Consider the following 17,502-nt stretch of genomic DNA (forward strand, 5'->3'; position numbering starts at 1 on the left):
CAGCGATTTAATTTCTATTATGTTTATACCACGTGACGATTACATACCTCGTTAAAGTATAATAAAAAGTCATTGCATAATAGCATCAACCATTAAACATCAAAATTGATTCCGTTTTTACTTAGAATCATATTTATATTATCAATGATTAATTCAACTTAATTTCTTAATAGTTTTTTGAATTAAAGAACTTAGTTTTAATATATCTATTCTATTTTCAATTTCAAATATTTATAATATCATTGATATAAACGTTTTGCTTTCATTCAGGGACTTACAGAGAAATCAGATATCAAGGATCGACAACAACACCTTTAAAGGGCTACCACAGTTGGAGACTCTGTAAGTACTGTTACTACTGTTACCGTGCTATTCACATCATGACGAAACATCGACACCTATAAATGCAGACATTTTCAAATAAACTTCGAAATACCTGCACAAGAGTTACAGATTTTAATATTTGATATTGATGTAACACGTGTGAGATGATAACAGTAAACTATCTTTGAATATAATCTGATCAATAATTATTTTAAAATAAATTTTAAAAAGCTATTCGATCAGCTGCCCTAAAATAACAATAATGAGGGTAAGGTGGTAGACACGCTTTTGCAGATCTACGTAAGTTGGAGTTATACCAAAATATACTCTTACAGTGTTTTACTAAAGAATAACTATCTAAAGAATAAATATATTTAGCAAAACTTTATTTAAAGTATACATAGGAATTAAGATTTAACAAAAGCGTAATAAATAATTAGCCTTATATTTGCTCCTTTTTTACACACTTTTAGTTTTGATAAAAATGAATATACATTTAAACTTTATGTATCAATCTGTGAACCGTAAACGGAATGTCGTCTTTGTCCATCCGAACTAAAACATCGACTACGTTTAAGAAATGACAAGGCGACAGAAACTAAACTTCAAATTTTGGACGTAGATAGCAAGTGTTATAGATCTTATTGATCTTTGGTCATACAAGTATAATACAAGTATTGCACTGCGGACTAGTACAATGTTTTGTGAAATATAAATTTTGCCATTATGCATTTTTAAACCATACGAAATTATGTTTGATAAAAAGCACACTTTATTATATAAGAATAATTTAAAAAGAAATAGAATATGTAGAACTACAAGCTCATCTATGTTAAGGACGCCCATAAGAAGAAATCCATATTTTTCACATAAAATGGTATCCGTTGAATAATCTTGACATTCTAATCAAATTATTTGTTACGCAAAGTGATCACATATCAAAATACAAATTGGATACATCGATATTCGATGATACATTTTTAAAGTCTCATTGGAATACCTTGTGATGTGATTCCGCCAAACATACATGTAGATGAACGAGGCTTAATACTGAAAAAAAATACACAGTGCTATGACTTAACATAAACAAACATATTTGTTTTTGTTTTCATCTTGTAAATGAACATTTAAAATTTCAAAAAATGTTTGGAACCTCAAATATTCATGAAAGAAGAATTATTAAATTCAACGTCAACAGTGTATGAAACGAAATGTGCATGGTGTTTCAATATTTAACGCTAATTGATATCAAATGATGAGCGATTTTATACAGTTCACAACATTTCTGATATAGCGGGGATGTAATGTTGTAACATGTACAATTTCAGTATATTTAATTAAGTGTATGCCCTTGCACTACTTCATTTTATCGGATCCTTTCCGGATTCAGCGTCTTTATCAATACTTATATAACATTATCAATTGAGAATTCAAAGAGATAATATTTCTGTGACCAACTTGTAAAAAATTGTTGAACAAGACTAGAGTTTTCTGATCTTCAATATTTTCAATCATGATCAGGAATTTATTGAAATCAATCAGTTTTCTTGCCCACAACTGCTCCTGTCTCTCTGTTGTACTAAAAGGCAGTACAATGAATAAAGAAAACCAATACCTGGAATGATAACTACAGCTTCAAATTGAATTTCAATAGATTTTAATGAAAAATATTATGAGAGGGTACATAGTTAATATAATTAAAAACTAAGCCAGATATAGTTTGTGAAAGAAATACCTATAGGGTACTTTTTATTAAAATAAAAAACTCGATGTAGAGTCTCCAATAAGCCATTTACTGCTGATACATTTGATCGTCATATAAGAAGGCTAAAACCAGGCTTCGATTTACATAATAAACGATACAATTTTTTCTAAATTTAATCCAGATCCTCAAAGTAAGCTAGGTAGGGCTAGTTAGGGCTAGCACTATGTTTTGAATTTCAATTGTTTACATTTTCATTGAACATGAATGACATGCAAGGTAATATTATTTATGTATTAGAGGCTAGTAGAAATGAAAAATAGGTCTCAATACTTTCTATGATCAAAATTAACGAAACACAGAACATTTACTTTGCCTGACTTGAGTCACCAAATTGATAACAATAAAAACAATCAAAGCTGGGGGAGTTCGCTTCGTTTCCGTTGTATTCAACAATATTGAATAATATAAAACAATATCTAGGGAAAGTACAGACAAATCCTCCGTTGTTCATTTTTTTTCCTCTACCGATTCCCGTCCATGCTGGTTGTAAATCAGTTAAATTTGCCGATACATCACTGAAGTCTACATGTTTATTCTGAACACAGCTGCAAGCATTGATATGATGTAGTCAACATCGACGTCATTTGATGACTTATACATTCGATAAGTTCGTGAGATATGGAGAATATTTAGTGTATTTACTTCAGTACACTTTATTTGATACGATCAAACCAAATACTTTATCATTTTTATTGTACTTATTTATTATTGTACTTTGATTGTACCTCACTGTACCTTTAACTGGCTCACACTGTACCCAACTGCACCCTACTGTACATTTCTAATAAACAGCACTGTAACTAACTGTACCCCACTTTAAGCCACTGTAGCTGGCATTGAAAACAACTGTAACCCACTGTACCATGAATGTGAAATATTAAATCTTTTTAAATATTTTCAGTGTGATATTTTCCTCCATATTCAGTTGTATGCAGCAATTGCAAAGAAAAGAATTCAACTTGTCATTAGAATTAATGTATGTTTTATTCTTTAATCTTATTTTGAATCTTACAATCACAAAAAATAAGGTTTTTTTATTTAGATAATTTCCTGAAAAGGTTAAATCCTGAATTTTATATTTTGAATCTGATTTTATAAATTTTGCAGATTTTGTTCTCTGCTAAAACACTTTTGGCAGTACTCTAATATTAAAAGTTAAGATTTTACTGTTTAGTCTATAGAAATATGCATATTTTTGTTAGTTTAACATTACTTATTTATTAAAATAATTGTATTGCACAAATTTCAAAAATATTGAAAATGCTCAAAAACGATAAAAGATACCATATTTCAAAATTTTGATCATTGACCTCATATAAGTTTTATGCCAACAGAATAAGGTTAATATAAGCAGTTCAATACTCTTAATGTTTTTGTATTATCATCATTCAATTTTTTTTTATAAAATTGGATCAATTTGGGTAAGAATTTGAAAACTGATAGAGGAAATTCGGACTGGAATATTTGTTTAAATTGTTGCTTAAAAACTTATGCTTTGTACCTTTTTAGTGCCACTCACATTTATAAACTGTAATTCATTTTTCTGAAGTGTTTTATTATTTGTAATAGTTTTACAATTAAGAAAATTTCAATCGTAGTGTAAAATTTAATGGAATTTTTCTTGATTTTTCAAAAAACAAATTCAATGCCTATTGACTCAAAAAGTCGGTCATTGACCTTCTTTTTTGAAAGTGAAAAATAACTCTACAATCAAAGGACTATAAGTTACAATAGATGGCTTTTCATTGTCATCAGTAGATTTTTTTTTCCATTCTGAGTAAACACCATCCTTAAGCATAAGAAAACACCTCTCTCTAACTTACCAGGTTACAGAGTTTTTTTCTTTAAGATTATGGCAAGCCCTCGATTTCTACGACCGGGCTGTTAATTTCCCTTTTCTCGTTAACTGTGCTACAGCCACTTAAAAAGCAGCCAACTAACACTAATTCAACAAAATATACCTATGCTTTTTCTTTGTGTATACATATGCAGGGATTATTTTGCGTTTGATAAAAGGATACATTTTGTAGATAACATGCAAATGCCTTGATCACGGATTAATTTCTTTTGATAATATATTTAGTGTCGGGTTCAAATTTTACATACCGGTAATTACACCTACTGCATTTACTATATGTATAATGAAATTATACATGAAAATTTATCAGCAACATATTAAACAGTATAAATATTTGGAGCAAAAAATAAAAAGAATTCGAATATCAAGTAAGGTTGTAATTAGCCTTTTTTCCTTATTGACAGGCATGAAGAGTCGTTTTTAATACGGAAGGGTAGAGCAGAATCCTCTTAAAAAAAATCTTACAAAAAAGAAATCTGCCAACCGCCCGCCAGTAAAAAAATATCCAAATGTATGTGGGTGTGGGGGGGGGTTGCGCCTATTACAACAAAAGCTTAAATTTTACTGTTAATTTCATAGTTTTCTTTTATTTCCACAAAAATGAAAAAGGTGGGGGGGGGGGTATTTATGAAATTAGGTAAATTTTGGAAGAAAAAATGTTTGATGCAAACTAAAACGGGGATGGGGAAGGGGGTTCTCTGATACCCTTATTCTCCATTAAGACAATGATTTGCACCACTAAACGGTCTCTAAAAAAGAAAATTTTTCATTCAAATTTAAACAAAATTTAACAGTATGATTGTGATGACTAATAAAAGTATAACAAAAAAAAGAAGAAAATTTCATCATTGGTTCTAGATTAATTAAATTTAAGTATTTTTGACGGAAGTGAAAACTTGATAAAAATCCTAGATGACGTCATCATATTGAACTTTGACGTGATGACATGACCTTGAAATTAGTTGGACAAACATCCTTAACACTGTTGGAGTTGTGTCTAAATTTCACTTCAATACTTTGAAAGGAACACAAGTTATGCAATTTTAAATGATATAAGGCTAAATTACACCGAAGTCATAAAAACACCATCCAGATGTATGTTTCAAAGTTATCAAAATATGTTGTGTCTCAAATGTTTCAGCCTTGAGTAATTGATGGGTATGAATTATATTTTGTTCTCAAAATAATGGATTAAAATTAATTTTTACTTAATATTAAGTCAATGCTTTTGTATTTGAGAAAATATTTTAATTGTATAATTTAAGAGGTGTTTCTTACTACCTTATGCCCCCCTTGTTCACAATTATCATGTTTTTAAAATGAATGGTTATTTGTTGCTGGAACTATTGCCCTTAAGATTTTATACCTAAAGCTTTCCCAGATAAGATAGCTTGCAACTGCCCCACAGGTTGCAGAACCTTTATGTGTGAATGTAAACGTGCCTACTTCCGGGGTAAAGACATTTGCAAATTTCAAATTACAATCTGATCATTCAAAAATGATTGTATAAATAACATAATTATATACCGTAGCTTAATAAGGGAAAACAGAAAAAGAATTCCAAATAGAAAGCTGGTGGAGTTTTTTCTATTAATACAAGTTTTCAAAGGACTGCGAACGATAGCATTGTCTAGCCGCCTAACTAAAAGTCATTTTTTGAAAGATGTCTAATCAAAGTTAATTTTTTTATTATAATGTAAACATTTATATATATTTTCATTAAATATAAATGGTTTTTTAAAACATCCCCCCCCCCGGTGAAAGAAAAACCCTTTTAAGGGGATTTTATTATTGTTATTTAGCATATTTCTACCAAAGGGTTTGTTGTTTCACGAGGGGGGGGGGGCATATGTCTACAGACCGAAATACATTCCAAAAAGAAAATTTTGCTATGTAACTTTTGAAAAATTAACAGATATGAATTAAAACGAAATGTTAATTTAAAAGATATCGTAAATATGTTATTATTAAGGTTTTATGCACATATTGGCCGCTAAAAAATATTTTCCTCACTCATAGAGACCGATTTCATTGAATAATTTTAAGACCCATCTTTAGCAAAACTTTTGTTTAAAGATAATTAATTTGATTACAAATTTTATTTTGATATAAATTGTGTAGGATTTGATTATACTTTTTAGTAGAAAACATAATTTTTGAATATCTGAAAGAAATTCCAAAATTTTTGGATGTAAAATGTAGGCGGGAAACGGGCGTTAGCGTTCGCAGTTCTTTTATCTTAAATATAAAAAAGTAATATTTTGATTCTTTTCTTTAACATAATAACTGAACAAAAGATAGATACAGTGGGAAACAGTGCTGGCCAGTACCCCGTATGTACAATGCTGTCCAGTGGGGCACATTTAAGTAGAGTGGTTCTGCCCAGTTTGAAATAGTGGAAAACAATAACTCTGTACAGTAGATGTACAATAGGTTTACAGAAGTGTAGAGTGATTGTACAGTAGATATCAGACGATGTCAGTCAGTTTTCGGGAATATCAGTAGATGTTAAATTTAGCAGTGGATGTAAATCATATGGACATAGCCTAACTTCTGGAAACTCTCCAGAGTAATGCTCCAGAAGTGTGAGGGGTAATGCATTCAGCCTTGTGATGGAGTGAATTTGCATTGAGTCTCGTTGATCTTTGGTAGAGTCGGTTATGGTAATATTTTGACTGCAGGAAACTAGAATCCAAAAGGAAACAAGTTATCATTTGAATAACCCTGAACTTTTTAAAGTATAAATAGGACTTAACATCAATTCTCTGTAAAGACCAACATATCACTGTAGAGTCATGATGCACACAATCTCAGATTTTCATGAAACTTGCTCAGGTGATTGATACTCATAATGTATGATATTATCCACCATCAAAATAATGTATATTACCTTGGTTGTCATGGTAACCAATTTCATTCATTTAGGGCACAAATACAGTTTTTAAAGTGGAAAAAAAAGCTAAACAAAAAGTCACAGCACACGTTTAAGTTTTCAAAATATTTCACACATAATATACATACATGTAGTACAAATATAAATGTTCATGATGCAAGAAAAAAAATCTCAGTGCCCTTGTTTATTTTAAAGCTGGTGGCTTAACGATGGCCAACATTTCTAAATTTTGATATTTCAATTTTTACCCTGTATTTTTAAAAGTCTCTTGGCTTTAAGAATTGTTTCTCTATATTTTTTGCAAAGGGCAGATAACTCCAAGTAAGAAAACCCTATCAAATAAGTCTTAACAAATACTGATACCATGGAATTCTGTTTTAGATATTTTCCATCAATGAAATAGGTTGAACGCTTCAAAAGATAACAACATGTATGATTTTAATTTTATAACTGACTGTCTCGCTGGTCTGGATATTCACTGGACCTCTGCGATGTTGAAAAAGCAAACTATTACATTATTGATCATTAAATAAAATCATATACATGTATGTTTTGGCATAGAATACCAAAACAAGCATGTTTGAATAGGATTGAATATTTTGTTCGAATTCAAATCTCCAGTGATATTGATTTAATGCTATTTTCAGTTGGAATCTTAGTCTATAGTTGTGTGCACTTCAGCTGCAACTGAATAAGATATGGCATAACAGGGTTCAATATTAATTAAGAATATTATCCTGTACTTCGGGCAAGTTGCTTACTTGTGTATATGCTATTAAATAAATAGTGCCTGTTTCGGAGGGTAAGAGTTGAAATTGACACCCCGAGAAAACCATTGTTAACCGACGCGATGCATTGTTTATATCATATTCACCAATTCATTAGATACTTACTCTTAATACACTAAAACTTAAATCACATGCTTTCTTCACCCCATGTGATCAATGTTTTTCCAACATAATGAACATCTGCTTTGGCCGTGTTGTTGTGACGTCTTTTTGTACTTCAATACAGTCAACAAAGAAAAGTATCTTTCAATTGTTTTTTGTGGAAAAGCGATAACTTCAATTTATTGTAAATGAAAGGCGGTGATTATATCAAATCCAATTTTGATTTATTTTTTTAAACCAAAGTCTCATTTTGTTAAAAAAAATGTTTATTCAAGCTTACAATTACCTTCTTCAAATTAAATTGATACTATTTAGTGTGCCTTTTTTACTTTTTCATAAGCTAAATCTATGAAACACAAACCGATGGTATTGTTATCTGTACATTTCACTTAAATCAATTTATGTGTACATGTACATTGATAACCTGCTTATAGAATCAAACCAACGTCATGATCAAACCTTCAATTTAGGGAGAATACCAGTTGTTTACATGATGGAACTCTTTATTTCATGTTGGCCATAAGCAAAATGTTTCAGATCGTTGTTTTTGAAACTGAGTATATATTGTCAAAAATGTACCCACATAGATTCTTTATATGGAACACTCTTTCAAGTCAGAGAGATAAAATCCAATTCCATGATAGTGCGTGTCCACTTATTTGTGATATTTACAGAGAATTGATGTTAAAATATATTATGTTATTCAACCAATCTATGCCGACACACAGAGCGCCAGGTGCAAAAGTCTTTAACGAGGTTGGATCAAACAATGACAACAAACAATGTTACCCAATTTCAGATAAATACTGACCTGTCAGTACTTCATGCAGTCAGTGCGGGTTCCGCCGCACATTATACGTGTCATTAAGTCAGACGCTGGGGAAATCACATTATTATATATAGGAACCAAACAGAATATTCCTGACTGACATGGGAATCCCGCATATTAAATAAAATAAAAGAGCTACTTTGTATGCTCTGAACATAATATATCGTAGCTATTATGTTAAGACAGGTGATATTTTGATGGTGTTTCTTTGGTTTGTCGGTGCCACGGAGTGATTCTTATGTGCTCCTCACGGCAGTCAGGAAAGAAGCAATGTATATAAACAAAGTTCAACTTCTTAAAGCTCTACAAAAAAGAGTGAGGAATGTCCAGTGACCTCTGATAGAAAGTATACAGATATACTAACTCTGAGTGATCTGGATCTAATAAAGAATTTACAGAAAAAATGTAAGATGTTTCCATGAATTTTCATTATTTCTCCTTATTTAAAATAATTACACACTATCTATATCTATCAAACCATTAATATCGATAAGATGTCGAATTTTTTATGCTAAAAATTATAAAAGGAAATAGCAAAACATCATTTTGTTCACATTTTTCAAACCTCCAACAAAACCTTCAAAGAAGATATGTTGTATTTAGAAAAATAAGACAATATTTCATAACATAGCTAATAAGACAATTTAGCAGTGTATCTAATATAATTCATCATTGACTGAGGTGGTCGCTGGGAGTACAGGTGTACCTTTGACATCATGCGTAACACTGGGTAGATATTATGATGTAGTTAGCTTAAGAAGGCAGTGACAATCTAATTTAGTTTAAACACATTTTATTGATACTCTTATGGATTTGTAACAGGCAAAACCAAAATACATATTTATTCTTAAAATTTCAAAGGGCTGAATTACAAAATTTTTGATTGAGTATAGTATCAGTCAAGTATCTGGTTATAATAGCTATATAGCAGAATAGACAGTTGCAAATAGGGGCAGACTAATTTTGTCCAATATTGAAAGCCTCTTTAGCCCCCGCTTCAATAGGAATGTTCACTATTTTGTGAATTATGTTTTAGTTGTTGGATTGGTGTTGTCGAGTAACAGGTATCATGTCCTTCTATAATAGAAATGATTCTGTAAAAAAAAAAAAGTTCATAAAATGGGGAAGTTAAAATTGTTTAGGTTGATCGATCGTAAACGTTTTGGAATAAATGTGCTGGTAGTATTGATATTACTTAAAATATTTTATATATATATATTTATATATCAATCATCAATTTGTATATGAAAATAAAAATACTGAAGCATATGCCATCTACACTTCCCAACAGTGTTCTCGCTATTACACATATATCGGAGAATAGTTTGTAAAGTCTGTGTACTCCATCAATGGTCAAAAACGTATTAGGTTAAATATTAACGCTGTGATTGATGTTAACTTCTTTTGCATTTGAAAAAAAACCCTTACGCATTTATTCACATCAGGTTTATAGACAAAAAATGGTTCTACTTTGTTAGCGTACGATTGAAGTAAGAGATTCATTATCTGTATGTAAATAATGAAAGACGTTCTATATCTTCGTTCACTTTTTTTATCATTATTATTTTTCACATTTTATTAATCAGTGAACAAAACATGAAGAGGCATAGACAGACATATATACACTCATTCACTCACACACACATTCAAAATGCACAAAGTCTAGAAAAGCAAAGACTAGTAGTTATCATTTTAAAAAATATTTTCATTGTGTTTGTATGATAAATTAAGGAATAAAATTGAACAAAAATAAAGTAACTAAGTAAAGACAAATACATTATTCAAGTGATGTAATAAAGTTATCAAGCATACTCAATCTTATAGTGAATTTGTCTAACATCATTTGAGTAGCATATACTTTTTTCTCTATCAAATAAAATAAATTTATTGTATTTTTGAGTTCACTGATAAAAAGGCTTGAGCCTTTCCTTGATTTCTAAAATATGTATGTCTTTGATAACAAAATCGACAAATTAAGAATATCATTTCTTTTTCTCTTGTATAAACAAACATGATTTCACACAATGAAAAATTGACATTGAAGTGACAATAGACTGATATTAAGTATTCCAACTGCTTCCACAGTTGTTTACTCTTATTACAGTAAAAAAAGGGGTTCAATTGACTCAGACTTCATTTCTATCTGAGGTTTGAACCACACTGGGGTTTGTTGACTGTTGTTCTATGTCAATGTATTCACTAAATGCCGGTAACGATTCTTTCCAAAAAAAAATTAAGAATATTTTTTGAAATATTTCTTGAGTAATCAGATCCCATCTGCAAAAAAATTGATTTTTGTAATTAAGCTTAAAAGAGTATTCAGTAGGCCATCTGTAGATTGTGAAATTCTTCTGAACCATGGTAATTTGAGTGATTTGAGATATGATTTTGAGTGTACCATTTTGAGTCCCCCAACAGTATAGTTCTGATCTAATAATGTTCTTGATAACTTATCATTTTTCAAAGTTCAAAGGCGTTGTAATTATTAAGTTGTCGGTAAACAGTACAGAAACAACGTATTCCTTTTAAAGAAATGATTGGCATTTCATTGTGATATGAACTATCAGTATTGTGAAATAAGTTAATGTTATGCCGAAATACAACATGCATAAAATAGCATAATTTGCAATGTTTTGTTGTTTTCCGAATACACATGTACTTGTAGCTTAACTTTACTTTTACAGTAGGTGATGCTAGAGTACTTCCCGAATAATTTTTTAAGCATTTAAGTATGATTGAATAAGCAAAGTAAACAAAGTAGTGCGAATTGTAATGTGTGCGCAAATAGTAGAATTCACCGAATGCCTGATGCTATACATGCCAACTTCATTCATAGATAGATCATAATTATTTTAGATGTATGAATCCTTTAAATTTCTGAGATAAAAAGTCAGGGCTATACATACATGTATACGTAATACAACGTACAAATGTAGTGGTTAAAAGCAGAGAGCTAGAGTCGGTGGAATCTCTGATAATCTTAAGGCTTTAACGTTTTCGTTGGAAACACATGCAAATGGTCCACGTATTGTAGTCATTTTTAAAGAACAGCAACTTGTTTTTATTCCAAATAAATTGAAGGAATAGTTTTTCAAGTTTTTTTATCTACTGTTTAGAGGGTGAAGGCAAAGTTATAAACAGATGAGGCAATATGGGTAATAAAAGTGATTTAATGACAGTTATTTTTCCTAAACGAGACAACTGTCTTTTATTCCAGTTATTTATTTATTGATAATTGATGAAGTTTTGGTTTAAAGTTTATTTCTGTATTATTAGTAAGACTTGAGTTAAATTTAATTCCTAAAACATTGAAGTCTTTGTTTGTCTATTGAATTTTAAAGTTTTAACATTTGGATATAAAATTTCACTGCTTCCAGATTTTGATCCTATTCAAATTACCTTTGTTTTTCCAAAGTTAGGTTTTAATCCTGAATACTTTGAAAATTGGAAGAGCAAATCTAATTACTTTTAAACTTTTCTCTGTTTTATCTAAAACATGATTGTATAATAAAAATTGGTGTCCAAGTAGCGTTGTGGTTAATGCACTCGCTTTTCACCGCTGCGACCCGAGTTCGATCCCCGTAATCGACAGTGGTTGTATGTGATAGGGTATGGCGGTCGCCCGCATGGACACGTGGGTTCTCTCCGGGTACTCCGGCTTCTTCCCACTCCTATGACCCCCTCGCGCTAACATCCGTGCCAACAAGAGATGTTAATATAAGTTGTAGAACTTGTTTATCAATCGTTGTAAAATAAATAAAGTTTAAAAAAAAAAGTATTCCCTACATTGGTCTTTCTTTGGTATAATTCCTAGTTTTTGGGTAGTAGACAACTTTTCAAAACCTTCATTGGCTGACATTAGGCAAAAATTAGAAATATCTTTCCAGAAAAAATTATAGAATTCTGCGGTAAAGCCACCTGGGCCTGGTGATTTATCATTTTCATATTTTTGATAGCGCTTAGTGTTTCTATATAAGTAATTTTTCCTTCTAGTTTTTCAACCATGGTAATGTTTAATTTATTAACTAAGTGCTTATCAACGATGTTTTCTAGATAAACAGAGCATAATTCATTATCCTTATTGCTGTATAATGTATGAGAAAAGGTTTCAATTTCTTGAAGTATTTCTTGTGGAGTTTTAACTGTAATCCCATTATTTTCGATGAGGTTGGATACTGTTTTATTTATGTAATTTCTTTTTTCGAGTGCAAGGAAATATTTTGTTGGTTTCTCACCTTCCTCAATCCGTTGAGCATATAATCTTACTAGTAAGTCCTTCATATGTTCTTTTCTAATAGATTCTAATTCATTTTTCTGTTATTAATTCAAGTGCTAAGTGATTTCCCATTTCATCAGATGTTGTCTGTAAAATTTCATAATCAAAATTATTATTGAAAATAAGAGCTACCCCTCTGGAGTCAGTTCTGCCTGGGCTTATAACAATTCCGAATTCCCACATTGATCTAACTATATTTACATCATCCTCAGTGAAATGAATATCTTGTAAAAAATTAATCCTTAAGAAATGAACTCAATTTCTACCCTAGCTCTACGAGTATAACCTGGGTAAGGGCAATTTACGCTTTATAATCCGCGAAGCGGATTATAAAAAAGCGTAAATTGCTCCAACCGAGGTTATACGAGTACAACTTGGGTAGATATTGAGTTCATTCCTTATAATTTAATTTTCTGTATTTTGCTGTACAAATTGAGACCGTTTTACCTTTAAAAATAATATTAATCTGTTCAAAATTCAAACGTAATGTCAAGCGGATAAGTACGTTTTTGACGTTGGTGCATTGTGACGTGTCTTGTGACGTGCAAACCATGTTATACACATTTAACTAAATGTTTCTATCCAATCGAATGCCGCGTTACAATCAGAATTAATCATTTTAATTTTTTTTTCTTTCTGTTTTAAAAATTTAAACATATATACCTTCTCTTTTCTCAACCATGAAGACCTCTATAGTTGAAAGCAAAGACACACTCATAAGAATGTAACGTGTCTGCCTAAACACGCTAATATTTATTACGGGTTCCCGTAAATACCTTGCTGAGGTGTTTGATTTTTATGATAATTGTTTAAGATATACAATAAGTTTCCTTGTCGCTTCCCTAGCGTTTATTGCTTCAAAGCTCAATTTAATATAAATATGTGAATGTATAGGCCCTAGCCGAACTCTATGCGTCGCTCCGACGCACCCTGTCGCCTCTAGCGGTCACTTCAAGCAATCCGTCGCTTTTATCGGTCGCTTCAAACAATCCGTCACTTCTATCGGTCACTTTAAAGCGAACCCACGAAGCACCTTTGTAACTGATAACAAATGTCTACCTGCTGAATCTAACAAGCAACGCTCACGAAAACAAGTTGCTTCTATACGCTAGTATTTATTTATTGTTCTGCAAATCGCTGAGCAATATTAACAAACGAACAGTAAGCTTACCTAGAAGTATTCACTTCAGTGTCTACACTGTGACTATGCAGACTCACGGCATCTCGTATTTATACCCTTTGATCAGGTTATATGAGATACTCGGAACAATCAAAGAGTAGGGAGTTTGCGCTTTCAGAGTGTTTCTCGGTACTCATCGCCCATTTTCATTTACCATTAATGTTACAAGAATAAAAAAATGGTAATTGGTTAATTATAGTACTATACGAGAAAGTAAATAGTAGAAAGGCATATTAGACGGAGAAGGGCAAACAATGCATACTGACAAAAATTGCTTAAGTTCATCTCTGTACATTTGTTATCACTCACTGTCACATTCATGCTAAGACAGGATAACACAAAAAATGACACTGAACATGTTTTAATATCAAAGCCTTATCGATAGACAAAGGCTTTGAAAGAATTTCCCCAACCCTATGTATATAAGACAACTTACAACGTTATGGTACCACGTACCGGAATTTTTTAAAAACACTAACATTAAAGTCGGTACACGCATCATGGACGGAAGTTATAGTTCCGAAATGGTTACCGTTTATTTCTCGAGTTTCTGTGAGACTTGGTCTACCACCTCCCTCATCTGGCCGAAGCATGCCATTCCGAGATTCTTACCACCGTACCACCTTGTAACTACGCATGCGATGTTTTTATATCCCCGTTCTTCCATAAAATTTAATAAGTTCCTCCTCGCGCCGAATTCCCCATCATCTATTGAGCCTTTGATCAACTTTCCGTCCTTATCCCGGAAGCGATGTACAAGGATGCGATGATTCGCTTGTGCATGTTTAGGTTAAAAACATATTTTTTGTAGAGGTTACGGACCTCGCCATATGTTTGAACTGCAGCGCCGCTGGCCATAAATCGGCTCCCGCGTTCCGGTTTTTCGTCACTGAACACAGTTGGAAACTCTTGAAGCTTTTGACATTTATCTTCACCACAATATAGTACGTCTTCCGCTCGGGGGGGGGGGGGGGGGGGACTTTATTTGATTGTTTCTTTTAAGTTCTTAGATCTATTATCAGTTTAAATTGCACACATTTCAATCGAAAAAGTTTATAAGAAAAATACAGCAAAGTTTATTAACTCAGTAGTCCTTGAACAAAAACTTCACTACACCAAATGAATGCATTTATATTAAATGCATTGCTTTTATTATAGGTGTACATTGTTGTTTATTTATTAACTAATACGTGATTATGTTTTTAACGAAGCAACTTTTTTTTATAGAACAAGAGCTGTCAATCTGTCAGTATATTTAATTACAAAGTTTACATTCTTCTTTCGATGGCAGAAATGTAGATGCCATGTTTTTGCCAGAGTCATATCATCTTTTGCTTTCCCTCCGGCTGAAATGTCACACTTTCATTGGTTAAAACATGGCACATGACTGCCAGATATATCTCTATATCCGTATGGCGAGAATTAATACAGTAAAACTCGTTTATAAGAAAATCCTAGGTACCAATGGGTTTACTTCGTTATATCCCTAATTTGTTTTATCCGTATAACGGTTTCGTAATAATAACTATAGCGAATTCACAAAATACATGTTTTCTATCACCAAACTACATTTTTTGTTAAGCGAGTCTTTGAAAATAAATTCTTTTGACACACTTATAATCAGATTGTGAATTTAAGAATCAATGTGAAAAAAATTAAACTATTATGCTACATGGTAGTGCAAACTTTTTAAACTGTAAAGACATTCGTTATAAAATTGTTCAATTCCGTTATCATTCGCCTCTACAGGACTAAAAATCAGTTCGCTATATTCATAAGTTCGTTATATCCGAATTCGTCATAACCGTAAAATTTTGCAAAGATTTGTTAAATGTTTTACCGGGGACTTTAAAAAAAAAATCGCTATATCTGAGATTTTGCTTAATCCATGTTCGTACCAAACGAGTTTTACTGGAAGCGAAAATTTTTGCAAAGATATGTTAAGTATTTGAGCGGGGACTTATAAAAAACTTATATCCGTATTCGCACTAAACGAATTTTACCATCTTCGGCCGACGTTTCGCCTACTTATTAACACATTTCATACTATTCACTGCAGAAACCGCATTCCGTAATTTCTGAGAACAGTTGGCGTAGTTGCTCTTCAAAACTACTTCAAGTTAGAGTAAGTGTCCTTTGATAAGACGTCCTATTGTTATGTCTGGAGCGGAATAATACGGCAGCGTCTAAAATAGCTGAGATATCTGCGGGGAAAAAAGAGAACACATTTAAAATTAAATAGCAGAAAAAAAACATTATAAGTAAACAAGCGTGCAGCAAAAGTTTTCAAAGACAATTTGAAAGGTGAAAATGATTTTTTTTTGGCTTTGACTATGTTAAGTTGGACGAGATGAAACGCCATTTTTACAAGATTTTTAAAGATCGTTGCTTCCGGTGAAATAAATTTATCTCTTGATAGTCCTCGGGAAAATAAAACACATAATAAGTTATGATAATCAATCAGTTTTATTTTTACTATAAGGTGGTATTAATGAATTATTCTTCAAAGAAACGACGTAACATATGCAGAACATAATTGCAAAGGGTTACTAGGACATAAATTTCCCATAGAAAATAATGTTTTATCATTTTTTAGAAATACTTTTCATTTCACCAGTTTTTACATAAATAAGAAAACCGCAGCAAGTTTTTGAACAGTTTTCGTCTACCTCTATTAGCTTTTGAGGTGGTCAGGGTTTAGGTAACGGTTAGGGTTAGTTTCAGATTTGGTAGATTCAGGCCTAACCAGCAAAATATATGTCTAAATGTGGTTTATTTCTTTGGTGCAGTAACGCTTTATCTAAATTAAAATGTATCATTGTGAAAAGCAAGTAATGATGATGTTACACAAAAAATTACAGATAAAATATGTGTAATTAAAAAAATGATTTACATTTATTTTAAAATATTGTGCTAATGAACTAAGAAACAATCACTATTTTGTTGACTAGTATTTATTGTCGTTTTGTTGACTGGTACAACGTAATGCAACGACAGCAAGTCGTAGCACTGAAAACATACATTGAGGATTAATATATCATTCTGTCTTTTTTCTGTGCACAATGGCGAGAAATGAACAATCATTGTTATCTAATTGTGAAATAGTTCCCATTTTTTTGCAAATGGTTAATAGCTATAAAAACTATTTACCAGCAGCATTAGATTTTCTCCGTTACACTCCTGGTTTTATCCGGTCAGTTAACTCAAATTTTTTCACCATCAGCAAACTCTGCGGCGTTGACAAATAACGGATTACTTAGTATAATGAAATACCTATTTTGTTCACTTTTCGGACATATCAAGGTGGACAGTTTACTTGCTATTGTCCAAATGGCCAGTACGTAGGTGTATAATATATACCTTCTAAATCAATATCATCGGAATTTTATCTTTTTTTCTATTTTTTGTAAGACAAATGTGTATGAAAGAATATGTATTTTACAATTAATTTTTTTATTTAAACATTCATACTACAGTTGCGTTAAAA

General features: G+C 31.5%; 1 protein-coding gene across 1 annotated transcript in view; it reads left to right on the forward strand.

Moving 5' to 3' along the window:
* The first annotated feature begins 276 nt into the window (after positions 1-276).
* LOC128168779 (leucine-rich repeats and immunoglobulin-like domains protein 1) overlaps positions 277-17,502 on the forward strand; it is a 101,238-nt gene continuing 84,012 nt past the window's right edge. Inside the window, exon 1 of the mRNA XM_052834939.1 lies at positions 277-342. The gene's annotated coding sequence lies outside the window, so the exon portion shown is untranslated. The remainder of the gene's footprint in view (positions 343-17,502) is intronic.

Source organism: Crassostrea angulata, unplaced genomic scaffold (genome assembly GCF_025612915.1).
Source record: "Crassostrea angulata isolate pt1a10 unplaced genomic scaffold, ASM2561291v2 HiC_scaffold_47, whole genome shotgun sequence".
NCBI classification, from domain to species: Eukaryota; Metazoa; Mollusca; class Bivalvia; order Ostreida; family Ostreidae; genus Magallana; species Magallana angulata.